Raw genomic sequence first — 16,803 nt, 5'->3', positions numbered from 1 at the left:
CAATTAGGAACATTTTAAATGATTAAATAAATTACATATTGTATATAAAAGTAAATAAACAATTTTCTTGTATAGGAAGAACAAAAGAGATTTGAAAGGAGATTCACCTAAAAAGCTTCGTTATAACCCCTGATCTTTTCTTCAATTTAATTTTTCAGAAGATTCAATCTCAAAAATGAATGCTACTGTTTTGAATCTCAATACATGTATTAATCCCTTTTTAAGAAACTAAGCTTAATTCCCTGTCCTGTTTTCTTTTCCCCCAAATTTCCATATGAATAAAAGTTCATTTTGTCTTCTCAAGTAAAACGAATATGAATTCTGTGTTTGCACCTGCTCAAATGCCTGTCCACTTTAGAAACTGATGATAAAAAATAAAATGTTTGTAAGTCGAAACAAACCAGAGGCTCCATGACCGTCAGCGGCTGTGTTAAATGGAGCCTCACATTGTCTTTGACGGATGGATGCCAGGCTCACTACCTACAGAAGAGGGCCACACTGATAGTACTGCTAGAAATGAACTTTGGGCCATCTACTTGGCATGCTTCGGAATAAAAGCATATATTTCCTCTTCTCATTCACACAATTAGTGAGCTGTGAAATGAATTCCAAAATGGATAGGAACCCCGTAGATTATAGCGTTTGCCACAATACAATACAAAATGAGTACACACAGTAGCTTTCATGCAAATGGATCCTAAGGAGCTTTACCACATAAAATGCAAGACGGCTAAAGAGCACAATGCAATGACAGAACATAATAATAATACCATTTTATAGTTCATAAATCTTTGGGGAATATAGCTCAGATTCATAACCTTCACTTTGTAAATACCAGCTGACTACTTTCGCATACTCTGATGGCTGCAAAGTGAAAAGAGAATCATGGAGTTGATACAGGCATACATCATGAGCCTGAGGATTAGACTGATATTTGTCTTTGGCCTGAAGTAACATTCAGGGGACATATCTTATACAGCACACAGGTGGTCATAAAAACAGTTACCACAATATGAAAGACATATTTGATTTTAAAATAAATTAAAAAAAAATCACCGTTAACAAAGGTGGAGAGGAATGAACACTTTCAAACACTACAAAGATAAAGGGCAATTTCGCAACTTGCAAAAGAAGCCTTAAAAATATCCATGTTCTTTTTAACCCAGTAATTTCTTTCTGGAATTTCCCATAAGGATATCAAGGATAAGACAAAAGCTACATACATGATTTATTTTTATTTATAAAGTGGAAACCTACTGAATGTTCAAATTAAGGAAACACAATAAAATCACAATGATATTACATATAACTAAAAATTATGTTTTGAAAAATAATCAATTAGATGAGAAATTCCATGTGATATGATGCTAAGTGTAAACACTGATGATAACAGAGCTGTATGTCCAGCATAAACTATTATACATCTTCATGTACTTCATTATGTACTATTTAATTTACTTAATTCTCACAATAATGGTTTAATAAAAGCACCACTATTGTTCCCATTCATCAATTGACAAAACCAACTTTGAGAGATGTTAAGTAACTAGGCAAAGTCACACAGTTATTAAGTGGAAAGACCCAGATTCAAACAGACTCTCTGCTCATAGCTAGTATTCTTAACCACCATATTACATGTTATATCAACAGCAGATCAAAAAGAAAAAAATACACCAAAATGAAACCAATAATTACTCTTGAGAGTTAATAATTAATGGAACTTAATGTTTTCTTTTTATGTATTTTTCTAGTTTTTTTTTTAAATTAGAAGATTGCTGAATACCATTCAATAATTCTTAAGATAAAAATTTATATCTATTCCCACAAAAGTAACCAAAAGAACATCGATACAATATTACTACCATCCTGCCATGATTTACTTACGTGATCTTATATGACTTATATGAACGTCCTAGAATAGTAATCTTATCTAAAATGGCAATGCTGAGAAAGTATTTTACTAATTTAAGAGTTCAAAAACTGTTTTTGCAACAGAGTTTCAGTGTCAAGATCAGAGGACACACTAGCTGATAATAAAACTATTTAAGATCTATGATTTTAAATGTAATTATAAAAGATCATAAATAATAAATTAAAAAAATAAAAGATAAATGAAATTTTAAAAAGAAAGATAATATTTATTAAATATAAGAGAAATAGTGGAGAAAAAAAGTATAAGTACTTAATTTGCTAATCAAATTATTTCTTGAATTTTCAGTTTAAAATATGCTGATTTATGATAAAGTAATACACAGAACTTCTGAAACTACTCTCTACTTATTTATTGTTGTCCTACTTTTAAATTGGTTGTTTTATGTAATAATGAGATATTTTCCGTATATACCTGATATCCTGTCAGACTCAACTTCACTGTCTTACTTACAAATCTATATGTACACAAATTCTTTCACCTTTGTAAAGTTGTGAGAAAACTCTAGCGTTTGAAAAATGTTTTTCTTATTTTCACAAGAATGCATATGCTTGAAAATGTGTCTTATACTAGTAATAGCATTAGTTAACACTCATTTAGTATTCAGTATGTATTAGGCATTCCCTTTAAACCATTCCCTTTAATTCTCATAGCCATCATCCACTTGAAATCCACTGAGTTTGTATTAAGTAGAAAATTAAGCCAAGGAACAGTTAAGTAACTGGTCTAAGCTCCTAGCATGTTGAGGTGGAGATGGATTCAAATCCATACAATCTATGCAGAGTTCATATCTTTCTCTTTTTTTTTTTTGCTCAGAGTTCTATATTTAATAAAGCAAAATAGTGTAAATGCTTTTGAAGTTACAACATGAAATATCAATAAGTACTTGAATGCATTAATCCATATTATTTTTCAATAAAGCAGTAAATACTCGAGACCCACTGGGAAGATGGTGGCGAAGGAGGACGCTGGGCTCACTGCGTCCTGCTGATCATGTAGATTCCACCCACATCTGCCTAAATAACCCAGAAAACTGCCAGAAGACTAGCAGAATGGACTCTCCCCAGCCAAGCGTAGACGAGAGGCCCACGGAAGAGGGTAGGAAGGGCAGAGAGGTGGTGCGCACTACACAGACTGGCGGGAGGGAGTCAGGGTGATGGAGGGTCAGCTCGATGGGCAAGGCAGAGCCCCAAAGTCTGGCTTGCAAAAGCAGAGGGGCCAGACAGAGTGTGTTCTGACAGCCAGTGGGACTTAACATCTGGAATGTTATAAGTCAACAGCTCTGGTCGGAGAGCGGGAGGGAGAGTTGTTGAGCCCCGGACGACAGAGCTCAGCTTGGTGGGGAACAAAGGCACTGGGAAGCCCCATGTCCCTCGCCAAACCCCCAGCCAAAATCCCAAAGGGAACCAGTTCCCGTCATGGAACTTGCTTGCACAGCTCAAACACCCAGCGCTGTGCTTCTGAGGATCCATTCCTCCCACGGGTCTGCCTCCCTATGGTTGCCTTAGGGCCCCTCCCGAAGCAATTACTGAAGGCAAAGCAAGCTGAGACTGCCCCTCCTGCCCCTGTGCACTTCAAGATCCACCCTGGCTAATACGCCAGATCCCATCGAAGCAGTACCACAAGACTGGCAGTGTGCAAGTAGCCCAGACAGAGGACACACCACTCCACATTGAGTCCTGCTCCTGGGATAGGGGAAGATAAGGTACACACCAGTCTGTGGCCCCAGGGGTGGGCTGGGGGCAGACATCAGGTCTGACTGTCGCCCCGCCCACCAACTCAAGTTAGTCCAGACAGCACAGAGGAAGACCCCTGCAGTTCCCCGCCACTCCAGGGACTATCTAAAATGAGGAAACAGAAAAATTCTCCTCAAAAGAAACTCCAGGAAGTAGCGACAGTTAACAAATTGATCAAAAACGATTTAAGCAATATAGCAGAAAATGAATTTAAAATAATAGTCATAAAATTAATTGCTGGGCTTGAAAAAAGTATAGAGGACAGCAGAGAATCTATTACTACAGAGATCAAGGGACTAAGAAACAGTCAGGAGGAGCTAAAAATGCTATAAATGAGCTGCAAAATAAAATGGAGGTGACCACAGCTCGGATCGAAGAGGCAGAGGAGAGAATAGGTGAATTCAAAGATAAAATTATGGAAAAAGAAGAAGCTGAAAAAAAGAGAGATAAAAAAATCCAGGAGTATGAGGGGAAAATTAGAGAACTAAGTGATACACTGAAAAGAAATAATATACGTATAATTGGTATCCCAGAGGAGGAAGAGAGGGGGAAAGGTGCTGAAGGTATACTTGAACAAATCATAGCTGAGAACTTCCCTGAACTGGGGAAGAAATCCAAGAGGCACAGAGAACTCCCTTCAGACATAACTTAAATCGATCTTCTGCATGACATATCATAGTAAACTGGCAAAATACAAGGATAAAGAGAGAATTCTGAAAGCAGCTAGGGATAAACATGCTCTAACATATAAAGGGAGACCGATAAGACTTGTGATGGATCTGTCTACTGAAACTCGGAAGGCCAGAAAGGAATGGCAGGAAATCTTCAATGTGATGAACAGAAAAAAAAAAAAAAAATGCAGCCGAGAATCCTTTATCCAGCAAGTCTGTCATTCAGAATAGAAGGAGAGATAAAGGTCTTCCCAAACAAACAAAAACTGAAGGAATTCGTCACCACTAAACCAGCTCTACAAGAGATCCTAAGGGGGATCCTGTGAGACAAAGTACCAGAGACACCACTACAAGCATGAAACCTACAGACATCACAACTCTAAACCCATATCTTTCAGTAATAACACTGAATGTAAATGGACTAAATGCGCGAACCAAAAGACAGAGTATCAGAATGGATAAAAAAAACAAGACCCCTCTATTTGCTGTCTACAAGAGACTCATTTTAGACCTGAGGACACCTTCAGATTGAAAGTGAGGGGATGGAGAACTATCATGCTACTGGATGTCAAAAGAAAGCTGGAGTAGCCATACTTAGGCAAACTAGACTTTAAATTAAAGGTTGTAACAAGAGATGAAGAAGGGCATTATATAATAATTACAGGGTCTATCCATCAGGAAGAGCTAACAATTATAAATGTCTATGGACCGAATACAGAAGCACCCAAATATATAAAACAATTAATCACAAACATAAGCAACCTTATTGATAAGAATGTGGTAATTGCAAGGGACTTTAATACCCCATTTACAACAATGCATAGATCATCTAGACACAGGATCAATAAAGAAACAAGGGCCCAGAATGATACACTGGATCAGATGGACTTGATAGATATATTTAGAACTCTGCATCCCTGGGGCGCCTGCGTGGCACAGTCGGTTAAGCGTCGGACTTCAGCCAAGTCACGATCTCGCGGTCCGTGAGTTCAACCCCCGCGTCGGGCTCTGGGCTGATGGCTCAGAGCCTGGAGCCTGTTTCCGATTCTGTGTCTCCCTCTCTCTCTGCCCCTCCCCCGTTCATGCTCTGTCTCTCTCTGTCCCAAAAATAAATAAACGTTGAAAAAAAAAAAAAAAAAGAACTCTGCATCCCAAAGCAACAGAATATACTTTCTTCTCGAGTGCACATGGAACCCTCTCCAAGATAGATCACATGGGTCACAAAACAACCTTTCGTAAGTATACAAGAATTGAGATCATACCATGCATACTTTCAGACCACAATGCAATGAAGCTTGAAATCAACCACAAGAAAAAGTCTGGAAAAACTCCAAGAGCATGGAGGTTAAAGAACACCTTACTAAACAATGAATGGGTCAACCAGGCAATTAGAGAAGAAATTACACAATATATGGAAACAAATGAAAATGAAAATACAACAATCCAAACGCTTTGGGATGCAGTGAAGGCAGTCCTGAGAGGAAAAGACATTGCAATCCAGGCATATCTCAAGAAACAAGAAAAATCCCAAATACAAAATCTAACAGCACACCTAAAGGAAATAGAAGCAGAACAGCAAAGACACCCCAAACCTAGCAGAAGAAGAGAAATAAAAAAGATAAGAGCAGAAATAAACAATATAGAATCTAAAAAAAAACTGTAGAGCAGATCAATGAAACCAAGAGTTGGTTTTTTGAAAAAATAAACAAAATTCATTAACCTCTAGCCATGCTTCTCAAAAAGAAAAGGGAGATGACCCAAACAGATAAAATCATACATGAAAATGGAATTATTAGAACCAATCCCTTAGAAATACAAGCAAGTATCAGGGAATACTATGAAAAATTATATGCCAAAAAACTGGACAACCTGGAAGAAATGGACCAATTCCTAAACACCCACACACTTCCAAAATTCAAACAGGAAGAAATAGAAAGCTTGAACAGACCCATAACCAGAGAAGAAATTGAATCAGTTATCAAAAATCTCCCAACAAATAAGAGTCCAGGACCAGATGGCTTCCCAGGGGAATTCTACCAGACATTTAAAGCAGAGATAATACCTATCCTTCTCAAGCAATTCCAAAAAATAGAAAGGGAAGGAAAACTTCCAGACTCATTCTAGGAAGCCAGCATTACTTTGATTCCTAAACCAGACAGAGACCCAGAAAAAAAGAGAACTACAGGCCAATATCCCTGATGAATATGGATGCAAAAATTCTCAGTAAGATACTAGCAAATTGAATTCAACAGCATATAAAAAGAATTATTCACCATGATCAAGTGGGATTCATTCCTGGGATGCAGGGCTGGTTCAACATTCACAAATCAATCAATGTGATACATCACATTAATAAAAGAAAACATAAGAACCATATGATGCTGTCAATCAATGCAGAAAAAGCATTTGACAAAATTGAGCATCCTTTCTCAATAAAAACCCTTGAGAAAGTCGGGATAGAAGGAACATACTTAAACATCATAAAAGCCATTTATGAAAAGCCCACAGCTAATATCATCCTCAATGGGGAAAAACTGAGAGCTTTATCCCTGAGATCAGGAACATGACAGGGATGGCCACTCTCACCACTGTTGTTTAACATAGTGTTGGAAGTTCTAGCATCAGCAATCAGACAACAAAAGGAAATCAAAGGCATCAAAATTGGCAAAGATGAAGTCAAGCTTTCACTTTTTGCAGATGACGTGATATTATACATGGAAAACCCGACAGACTGCACCAAAAGTCTGCTACAACTGATACATGAATTCAGCAGTCGCAGGATACAAAATCAATGTACAGAAATCAGTTGCATTCCTTTTTTTTAATGTTTATTTATTTTTGAGACAGAGAGAGACAAAGCATGAACAGGGGAGGGGCAGAGAGAGAGACACACACAGAATCTGAGGCTCCAGGCTCTGAGCGGTCAGCACAGAGCCCGACGTGGGGCTCGAACTCACGGACCGTGAGATCATGACCTGAGCCGAAGTCTGACACTTAACCGACCGAGCCACCCAGGCGCCCCACATTCTTATACACTAATAATGAAGCAACAGAAACACAAATAAAGAAACTTATCCCATTCACAATTGCACCAAGAATCATAAAATACCTAGGAATAACCCTGACCAAAGATGTAAAAGATCTGTATGCTGAAAACTATAGAAAGCTTATGAAGGAAATTGAAGAAGATACAAAGAAATGGAAAAACATTCCGTGCTCATGGATTGGAAGAATAAATATTGTTAAAATGTCAATACTACCCAAAGCTATCTACACATTCAATGCAATCCCAATCAAAATTGCACCACCATTCTTCTCGAAGCTAGAACAAGGAATCCTAAAATTTGTGTGGAACCACAAAAGACCCTGAATAGCCAAAGTAATTTTGAAGAAGAAGACCAAAGCAGGAGGCATCACAATCCCAGACTTTAGCCTCTACTACAAAGCTGTTATCATCAAGACAGCATGGTATTGGCACAAAAACAGACACATAGATCAATGGAATAGTATAGAGACTCCAGAATTGGACCCACAAAAGTATGGCCAACTAATCTTTGACAAAGCAGGAAAGAATTTCCAATGGAAAAAAGACAGTCTCTTTAACAAATGGTGCTGGGAGAACTGGACAGCAACATGCAGAAGGATGAAGTCAGACCACTTTCTTACACCATTCACAAAAACAAACTCACAATGGATAAAGGACCTGAATGTGAGACAGGAAACCATCAAAACCCTAGAAGAGAAAGCAGGAAAAGACCTCTCTGACCTCAGCTGTAGCAATCTCTTACTTGACACATCCCCAAAGGCAGGGAATTAAAAGCAAAAATGAACTATTGGGACCTCATGAAGATAAAAAGCTTCTGCACAGCAAAGGAAACAACCAACAAAACTGAAAGGCAACCAATGGAATGGGAATAGATATTTGCAAATGACATATCGGACAAAGGGCCAGTATCCAAAATCTATAAAGAGCTCACCAAACTCCACACCCGAAAAACAATCCAGTGAAGAAATGGCAGGAAACATGAATAGACACTTCTCTAAAGAAGACATCCAGATAGCCAACAGGCACATGAAAAGATGTTCAACGTCGCACCTCACCAGGGAAATACAAATCAAAACCACCCTGAGATATCACCTCACGCCAGTCAGAGTGGGTATAATGAACAAAACAGGAGACTATAGATGCTGGAGAGGATGTGGAGAAATGGGAACCCTCTTGCACTGTTGGTGGAAATGCAAACTGGTGCAGCCACTCTGGAAAACAGTGTGGAGGTTCCTCAGAAAATTAAAAATAGACCTACCCTATGACCCAGCAATAGCACTGCTAGGAATTTACCCAAGGGATATAGGAGTGCTGATGCATAGGGGCACTTGTACCCCAATGTTTATAGCAGCACTCTCAACAATAGCTAAATTATGGAAAGAGCCTAAATGTCCATCAACTGATGAATGGATAAAGAAATTGTGGTTTATATACACAATGGAATACTACTTGGCAATGAGAAAGAATGAAATATGGCCTTGTAGCAACATGGATGGAACTGGAGAGTGTTATGCTAAGTGAAATAAGTCATACAGAGAAGGACTGATTCCATATATTTTCACTCCTGTGTGGATCCTGAGAAACTTAACAGAAGACCATGGGGAAGGGGAAGAAAAAAAAATGGTGGTTAGAGAGGGAGGGAGCCAAAACGTAAGAGACCCCTAAAAACTGAGAACAAACTGAGGGTTTATGGGGGGTGGGTGGGTGATGGGTATTGAGGAAGGCACCTGTTGGGATGAGCACTGGGTGTTGTATGGAAACCAATTTGACAATAAATTTCATAATAAAAAAATAATAATAAATAATAATAAAAAAAGCAGTAAATACTCAACAAAAATGGACTGCAGAGTAAGGAAATGTAGATTATGGAGAACTGATACTACAATGTCACAAAAAAGAGATACATCAATGTATGGGATTGGGTCAATAATAGGTTGTTGGGAAGTTATTAATATTAATCATGATTTTGTGAAAGTAGATTTCTTCCATGCAGTTGCTGCTCAGGAGGTTTTCAAAAGGAAAAGGTCCTAGAGTGTCTTACAAGATCAGGCTTAATGGAAGTCTCTTTCTCCCAACTCTAAAGTGTAGAAATTAATTGAGCTGCTCTTCCTAAGCCTTCCACCTTCTCATATTGACACTATAGTCCCTTGCCTTGACTTTCTTCTTGGCGGAAAACAGGAAGAAAAAAAGGGAGGAGGAGTGGAACAGAAGAGGGATAAAGTAGAGGAGACACACAGGTTAATTACTTTATCAGTTTTATAATATTATTATTGTTATCAAATTACATTGCATTCCTACTCTATACCACACATCTGGGTCAATGACTTTATGTGCATTGTCTCATCTAATTCTACCAAGGGTATGTTTTCAGTGATACTACTATTACGAATTTAGAGAGAAGGAAGCTAAAGCTTAGCAAGTTTAAAGTAATTGTCTCAAGGTCTCATCACCTTGAGAAATAAGACTCAGGCAAAGCTTGGTTCTTTGAACTACTGTCCAAACTATCGTAACAAAACTCTGGCAGAAACAGGACTTAGAAACAAGACTCAGGCAAGACCTAATTCTTGGAACCACTGTCTGAACTATCATAACCAATTACCCCTCCTAAGCCATATTCCCACTGAAACTATGAAAGGCAATGAAGGATAAACTGATGGCAGCAAGTCTCATATCTTTGGAAGTTCTGCTGAACACCAGACAATTATGTCCTCAGGTCCCAAAAACTGTATGTCTCTCAGCTGAGATTCAAATAAAAGTTTATTTGGCTCCCAAGTCAGATTTTTTTCTTTTACAGAATAGCTACCTCTAAAGAAAGCCTCAGAGTTAAACATAACTGTCATTTAACCAATTAATTTAAAATGGAATATGTGTACAATTTGGTTATTAAAACCCATAAGTGGCTTGGATAAAGCTGGAGTCACTCACATCCTAAACTACAAAGACAAAAGCTAAGCAGAGAAAAAAAAATTGGCAATGAAGATAAAACAGTCTGTCCTATTGTCTCTCTTTTAAGAATAATTACTTATATATAAATAGATCACACTTATTGCAAAGCTAGAATATCTCTTTGCCATGGGAATACAGCCCATGTAATAATTCCATTTTCAAGGAAGAACAGAGTAGGTAGGTACAGACAGATCTAAGTGCAAACTTCCAAGCTTCACTGCGAGGTCAAGTGTCTATCGATACTAATAGGAGCCCCCTTGAGAGCCTACCTAAGACTAGACTGGAATTGAAACTTTATTTTTCTTTCCAAAATAAGTTAGCTAACCTACAAAGAATATCTGTCAGGCAAAAACTTGCTTTGCAAACCTTTAAAATTGTGCGATGTAGTCCTACACATTTCAATAAAACTGTGGTGATCTCACCAAATGGGTGTCTTGAAAAAAGCATGAGAAGTGGCTTCGCATACAGTTTAAATATGCAATAACCATCTCACTAACTTATTGCTGGGTTTATCTTATACCTAGTCTAATCACTTTTAGGCATGGAGCGTGTACAGGGAAGCAGGTGGAAGAATGACAAATGCTAATTTCTATGGCTGAGCTATTGCCACGGAAATTGGTTTAGTCACCCAGTGTGATTTCATCTATATCAAGCAATCTTAAGCCTGATGAGACTTTCAAGTATTGAAAGAACAGTTTATATTTCTTTTATGCTCTGGAAAAGTCTACTATACATTTTTAAATAATTGAAGAATCATGGAAATTAGATATTCTCAAAAGTTCAAATGATAAAAATTACCATTGTTTAATATTTTTGATTTTGTATGTATAATTGAAACATTTCTCAATATATAAAGGCAGGAATAATCATAGATGCTGTGAATGGTTAAAACATTTCTATATATTTAGATTTCATTTACAGAAGAATTTGGAACTAAGTAGTTATTAGCAAGCATGTCCAAATTGACTGCATATGTTATTTTCTGGTTTTGGTCACTGTAATCATCATCATTAAACATCTCCTTTGTAAAGTTCTGGGAGAGATAGGAGTTACAAAAAAAATTAAACATAGCTTTTATTTTCATGAAGCAAACAGTTAGAAATGAGCAATTCTGAGCTCCATATAAACTCACCAGGGAATATTGGTACATAAAATCTCTCAGATATTCTAAAGGCTTAGCAAAAAAAAAGGCTGTCAAAAATATTTATTTTTCTTTCCAATGCAAAAAGCATCCCTCTGTCCCTCAAGAAATGTGGCTTTTGGGTACCGACACTGAATTGTCACTGGGGAAACTTGGAGCGTAACCTTTCCTAATTTATTTTCTCTATTATGCCAAGCAGAGTTACATTTGTGACAATGTCATTCTGCTTAAGCACTTTTTGCACATCGGGGCTCTTGGCTTAGGTTCCAAACACACCCAGTGTTGTATGTAATAATTTACATTTAAATGTAATCATTCTTAAGAATGACACGATAAATATGTTCTATCTTGACTTAGTGATGGTTTCATGGGTACAAATATATGTCAAAACTTATAAAATTGTATAATTCAAATGTGGGAAGTTTATAGTATGCCAATTTTAGTCCAGATAGACTTAGATAGAATTAAAGAGTGATCATGGACTTTTCTGGAAAGATGGTTCATAGATATCATTTTATTCTAGAAGTATCTAGAATCCTCCCAAACTAAGCATCACTGATCTGTATCTTCTTCCTTCATTGCACACTCTAGTTTTAATAAAACTGCTTATATTTCTTCCTTTTTTTTTTCTTTCTTTCTAGATCACAAGCATCTTTTGGGTAATAACCATGCCTATCTTTGTAATACCCTGTGTAGTATTCCATACATTGCCATGACCATAGTAAGTGTATAAAAGCATTTTTCAATAATTTGACAAATTGAACTGAAAAGTTCGTTTAAATTGTAAAAGAAATTGGTATTAGGAAACTCTGAATAACAATCACACTTTGCCACCTAGCTAGAATGTATTACCTCCCAGAGGTACAGTGAACCAAATCTGCCAGCAGCTCAGACCTGGGAGGAATGTGAGTGCAGCCTCTGTCCCGTTTCTAAATGAATTTATAGTAACAGTTCCGTGAACACATTTATCTTTCCATTAAATAAGTGCAGGCAGGTCCCCTCTGAGATCTGAATGCTAGCTGGCAGGTGGCAGATCCATTCTGGAACTTCTGTCTCCGATTTTGCTCATTCCTGAATTCCCACCTGAAGTTCAGCGCACAGCACAAAAAGCAGCATGGTCTAACAAATGGAATTTAAGTTTATGAATTCTGGCTCTTTCATTTCATTGACTTGCTCCTTTATCTAAAACAGATAATAAAAAAATTAAATCCCCTTTGCCTTGTTTTCACATTTTATAATTGGACATAAAAAATGATGATCTGCCCTATCTTGTGCTTGTTGGAAAATCACTTTGAAAAACCAGAGAGTTCCAGGAGAAAAACAATTACAAATATTATCTTCAATTAGAAGATGCAGACATTAAGGGCAGTGGGGAAAGGGTGGATTCTGACCTCTGGAGCTCCCTTGTGCAGACAGCGCAAGTCTAAAGGGGACAGAGAATCATCCACCCTTCCGAGCAAGGGTGAGGATCACACATGGAAGGCAGGCTGGTGTTTGCTTATTCAGCTGGCACGCTGCACCAGCACTCTGCCCGGCTCAGAGCAGGTGCGCAGAGTCCGCTAACTGAACTGAGGGGACTGAAGAAGAAATGCCCTCAGACCCAGTCGGGAGCCAATTGTCAGAGACAATTCTCCCAGTTACACTGCAGCTGCCATCATGCTTTCTCTGCTGCCGGCTCATTGTACTACTCTGAAACAGAGTTCTTTACCAGCAGCTGCGTGGCCCACACAGACTGCATGAGATAATACATTAAAGCAGTGTGCACAGTCTCTGGCACATGGTGCATAGGCAGGTGTTAGACGATGATGATGATGATCACCAGAAGAGCGGTAATCTCTTCAAGATGGATACGGTCCAAAACAAGGAACTGGTTTAGAAAGCATAATGTTTCAACCCTTCTGCACCCACTGTTACCCTAAATGAGGGAACAGAACTCATGCTGTTCAAGAAAGCAGACCAAGTTCTGAAAGGGAGAGGAGAGGAAAGGAAATTACCAAACAACAACAACAATGTGATCCCTATGAAGTGTGATGTGTACACAATGCCACAACTCAGAGCTCAAAAACAAAAATCCAAAAAATAAAAAGCCACAATCCTGCATATACCCATGTTACCTGAGAGGTTTTGAATTTATGAATAAATATAAGTAGTAAAGTATTATAGTATCTTGCATTTGTTACTAAAAGAAGGGCCACTATTGGACAGACACTTACACACCAGACAAATCTGCCTTGTGCTTGTTCTAGTCTTCAGGTTCTCTATCTGTAAGAAGAGGGGCTGCAACCAGTTGGATTTTAAGGTGTTTTATGGTTTACATTCATATTCCTAGGAAACTTACATTTCATTCCGATTTTATTTTGGCTTTTTCAATATAATCATTATCTTAATTTATCTATCTTCTCCCGATAATTCTTTATGCTTTATGTGCTCGTGTGATAAACTTTTCTACCAACATTTCATATAAATTAATAAATAATGGAGATCAAAAGTCACCTTTCTTTACTCATTGTCTTGTGGGGCCCAATAAAATCTTCTAACACTTGCATTATATTTCCTTTGTTGGTTAACTTCATTGCTAAACTACTCATCCATGGTAAAACCCACCCTGGCCTCCCAATATTCTACAGAGGAAAAATAAAACCCCTTTTCTCCTATCCAAATTCATTCACTAAGATCCCAGGATTTTATCTTCTTTTGTCTCCTTTTACATAGTAAGAGCATGGATATGCCTATATTTCACATTTTTTTAACTGATCAGAGATATCCCTCTACTGCAGATTAGTTGAGTGAAAGGAGATACCAGAAACTGCATGATGAAAGATCTTTAAAAGCAATATGAATTTTTGTAGCTACCTGTTTTGTATTCAGCACCCATGAAGGCTAAAAAGGGGTAAGAGTTAAAGGGGAAGACACAAAAAAAGAGAAAAGAACCAAATGGGTTTCAGCTTCACAAATTGATGAGTTAGAAAGAAAAATTCAAGTTCAGTAAATGCTCTGAAAATCAAGTGAAGAAGATAGTACCAGATGATAGTGTTGCTGGATTTTAGCAAAGAATGGTCTGGGCCAGAATTAATGTCATGAGTAATTAAAAGATTCATTTGCTTCATGTCTCCGTGAATTTGTGAATTTGAATAAATGTCTCTGTCTCTTCAAACCAATGCCCTCTGGCTTAAGCTAAAAGCAACCAAAAAGTAGTGACAGTTGATTAACCTATTTTGAACAACTAGTAAAATACAATCTAAAATTTGATCTATGCTAATTTTGACAGTAAAGAGTTTTCCTTGACCCTTTATGTTTATATTATTCAATTTTAGGCTTTCAATTTTCCAAGAACTCTTGCTGGATGACATTTTCCTTAACAACACTCAAGAAAATAATTCTACAAACAGCAGTATATCCCTGTAAGCTTTTAGAGTTTTATAAAGTATGAAATTCAGTACACAGAGTTTTAACATTACAATTGTGAAAGGTTTAGGAGAGGACTATTTTGCATTATTTCCAAGAATTACATGTATTTACCATGAATATTTCTATATAATTTTCTTTCTTTCCTACATATATCTTTAAAATGCAGCATTTCCCAAGCAGAAAATCCTGTTTGTTTTTACTCCCACAATTTCTAATTTCCTTTAAAGTGTTATATACAAATTCCAGGGTATTTAGATGTTTCTCAAACACCATGTAGAGAAACTCTTCACCTTTCAAATATAAATGATTAGGGAAAGCTGAGAAGCAGGTTAGAAAATGCAACAGGTTTTCAATTAAAAGTTTCATTTAACTAATGTAATTATTCTTACCTAATTAAATTTTTTCAACTAAGATCAGTCCTTTGAGATATCTCATTCTCTTTTAAAATGTTCCATGAAGCTCTTACTAACGTCCATGAAGAACACTGTATTGATGGGATTGTTAATGAACTCTCTAGCAACAATGCACTACCCTTAATAATTTAGGCCCTGTTAAATCTTGTCTGCTTTTTAGTACATTTGGAACTACTATTGATCTAGAAAAGAGTCAATATCAAGGAGAAGTATTCTTTGTATCTCCAGCTGGTCTCTAGTATACCCAATTATTTTGATATTTGGAGCTCAAATTAGCTTTTTGCACTTAAATATTTATATTCATCAATATTATTTACATTTTGTTTTTTCAATACGATGAACTGAAATTGATTTTTATGGTGTTAATAGACTGATTATTTCTAATTTGAGATCTAGAAATATGCAAACCAAAAATACACCATAAATTTGGGTTCATGAGTTTAAGTGCTCATGTAAATACTAATTTCAAAAGCCTATAGTAAGGATTTATTTATTTATTTATTTATTTATTTATTTATTTATTTATTTTTATTTAAGAGAGAAAGACAGCACAAGTTGGGGAGAGGGCTAGAAGAAGAAAGAGAATCTTCAGCAGGCTCCACACTTGGTGCAAAGCCTGACACAGGGGCTCGATCCCACGACCCTGGGATCATGCCCTGAGACAAAATCCAGAGTCAGGAGCCAAAATCAAGGGTCAGATGCTCAACCGAGTAAGCCACCCAGGCACCTCTAGTAAATATCTATTTTAAGTATGACCTGAAGGATAGGGAAGAAATTAATAAAACACTTCCGGAAAATTAAAACAATAGATATGCAAATAAATCATATTTGCATGTATCCTTTATAACTTTTCATGCTCCTATTGCGTGTTTCATTTTTTGTATTGTGCTATTACTCTATAAAAAATTGTAATAGAAATTCTTCACAGCATCTTCACAGCATCTCTTCTTCTGAAGCAGAACCTTGTCCCCTTGAGTCCATTTCCTGACCCAATCTCTTAGCTCCAGGTATCCCAGTCCTGGTAACAACCACTGCTACAGTCCTGGCCAAAGGACACAAAGCCTTTTGAGAGAGCCATTGAGAAAAAGGTGAGGTCTTTCTCCTGGAATTCCATATCAATGGATGTAAACCTTGATGCCACCTCTGTGCTCCAGTCTGAGAATAAAGCCAATATAAACAAAAGAGGAGGTGGGAGATACAGATGAACCTATTTCTGGCTTCCTATGTGCACTTGAATCCAAAGATATCTGATGACAGGTTATCCTGTACTTACCCTGTATGTTACAAGCTAGAAGACCAACGTGCTTTCTTTTTGCTATTAACTAAAAGAACTTCAGACAACTGGAACTGAAAGAATCTTGAATCATACAGCCTTAGGCTTTGGTTTGCCTCAGGGCAAAATGAGATCATTACTTTTACTTCCTCGTGGAGTTGGGATATACATTAAAAAATATATAAGAAGATGTATATAAAAGCATGCCATATATAATCATACATATGAAAATACTAAAA

General features: G+C 37.1%; 1 protein-coding gene across 5 annotated transcripts in view; it reads right to left on the bottom strand.

Annotated features, from left to right (window-relative positions):
- Window positions 1-16,803, bottom strand: part of GRIK2 (glutamate ionotropic receptor kainate type subunit 2) — a 661,616-nt gene that overhangs the window by 264,942 nt on the left and 379,871 nt on the right. The window lies entirely within an intron of this gene.

This window comes from Leopardus geoffroyi, chromosome B2 (genome assembly GCF_018350155.1).
Source record: "Leopardus geoffroyi isolate Oge1 chromosome B2, O.geoffroyi_Oge1_pat1.0, whole genome shotgun sequence".
In the NCBI taxonomy this organism is placed as follows: domain Eukaryota; kingdom Metazoa; phylum Chordata; class Mammalia; order Carnivora; family Felidae; genus Leopardus; species Leopardus geoffroyi.
Note: the sequence above shows the minus strand (reverse complement) of the source record. Positions and strands in the feature narration are given on the sequence as shown.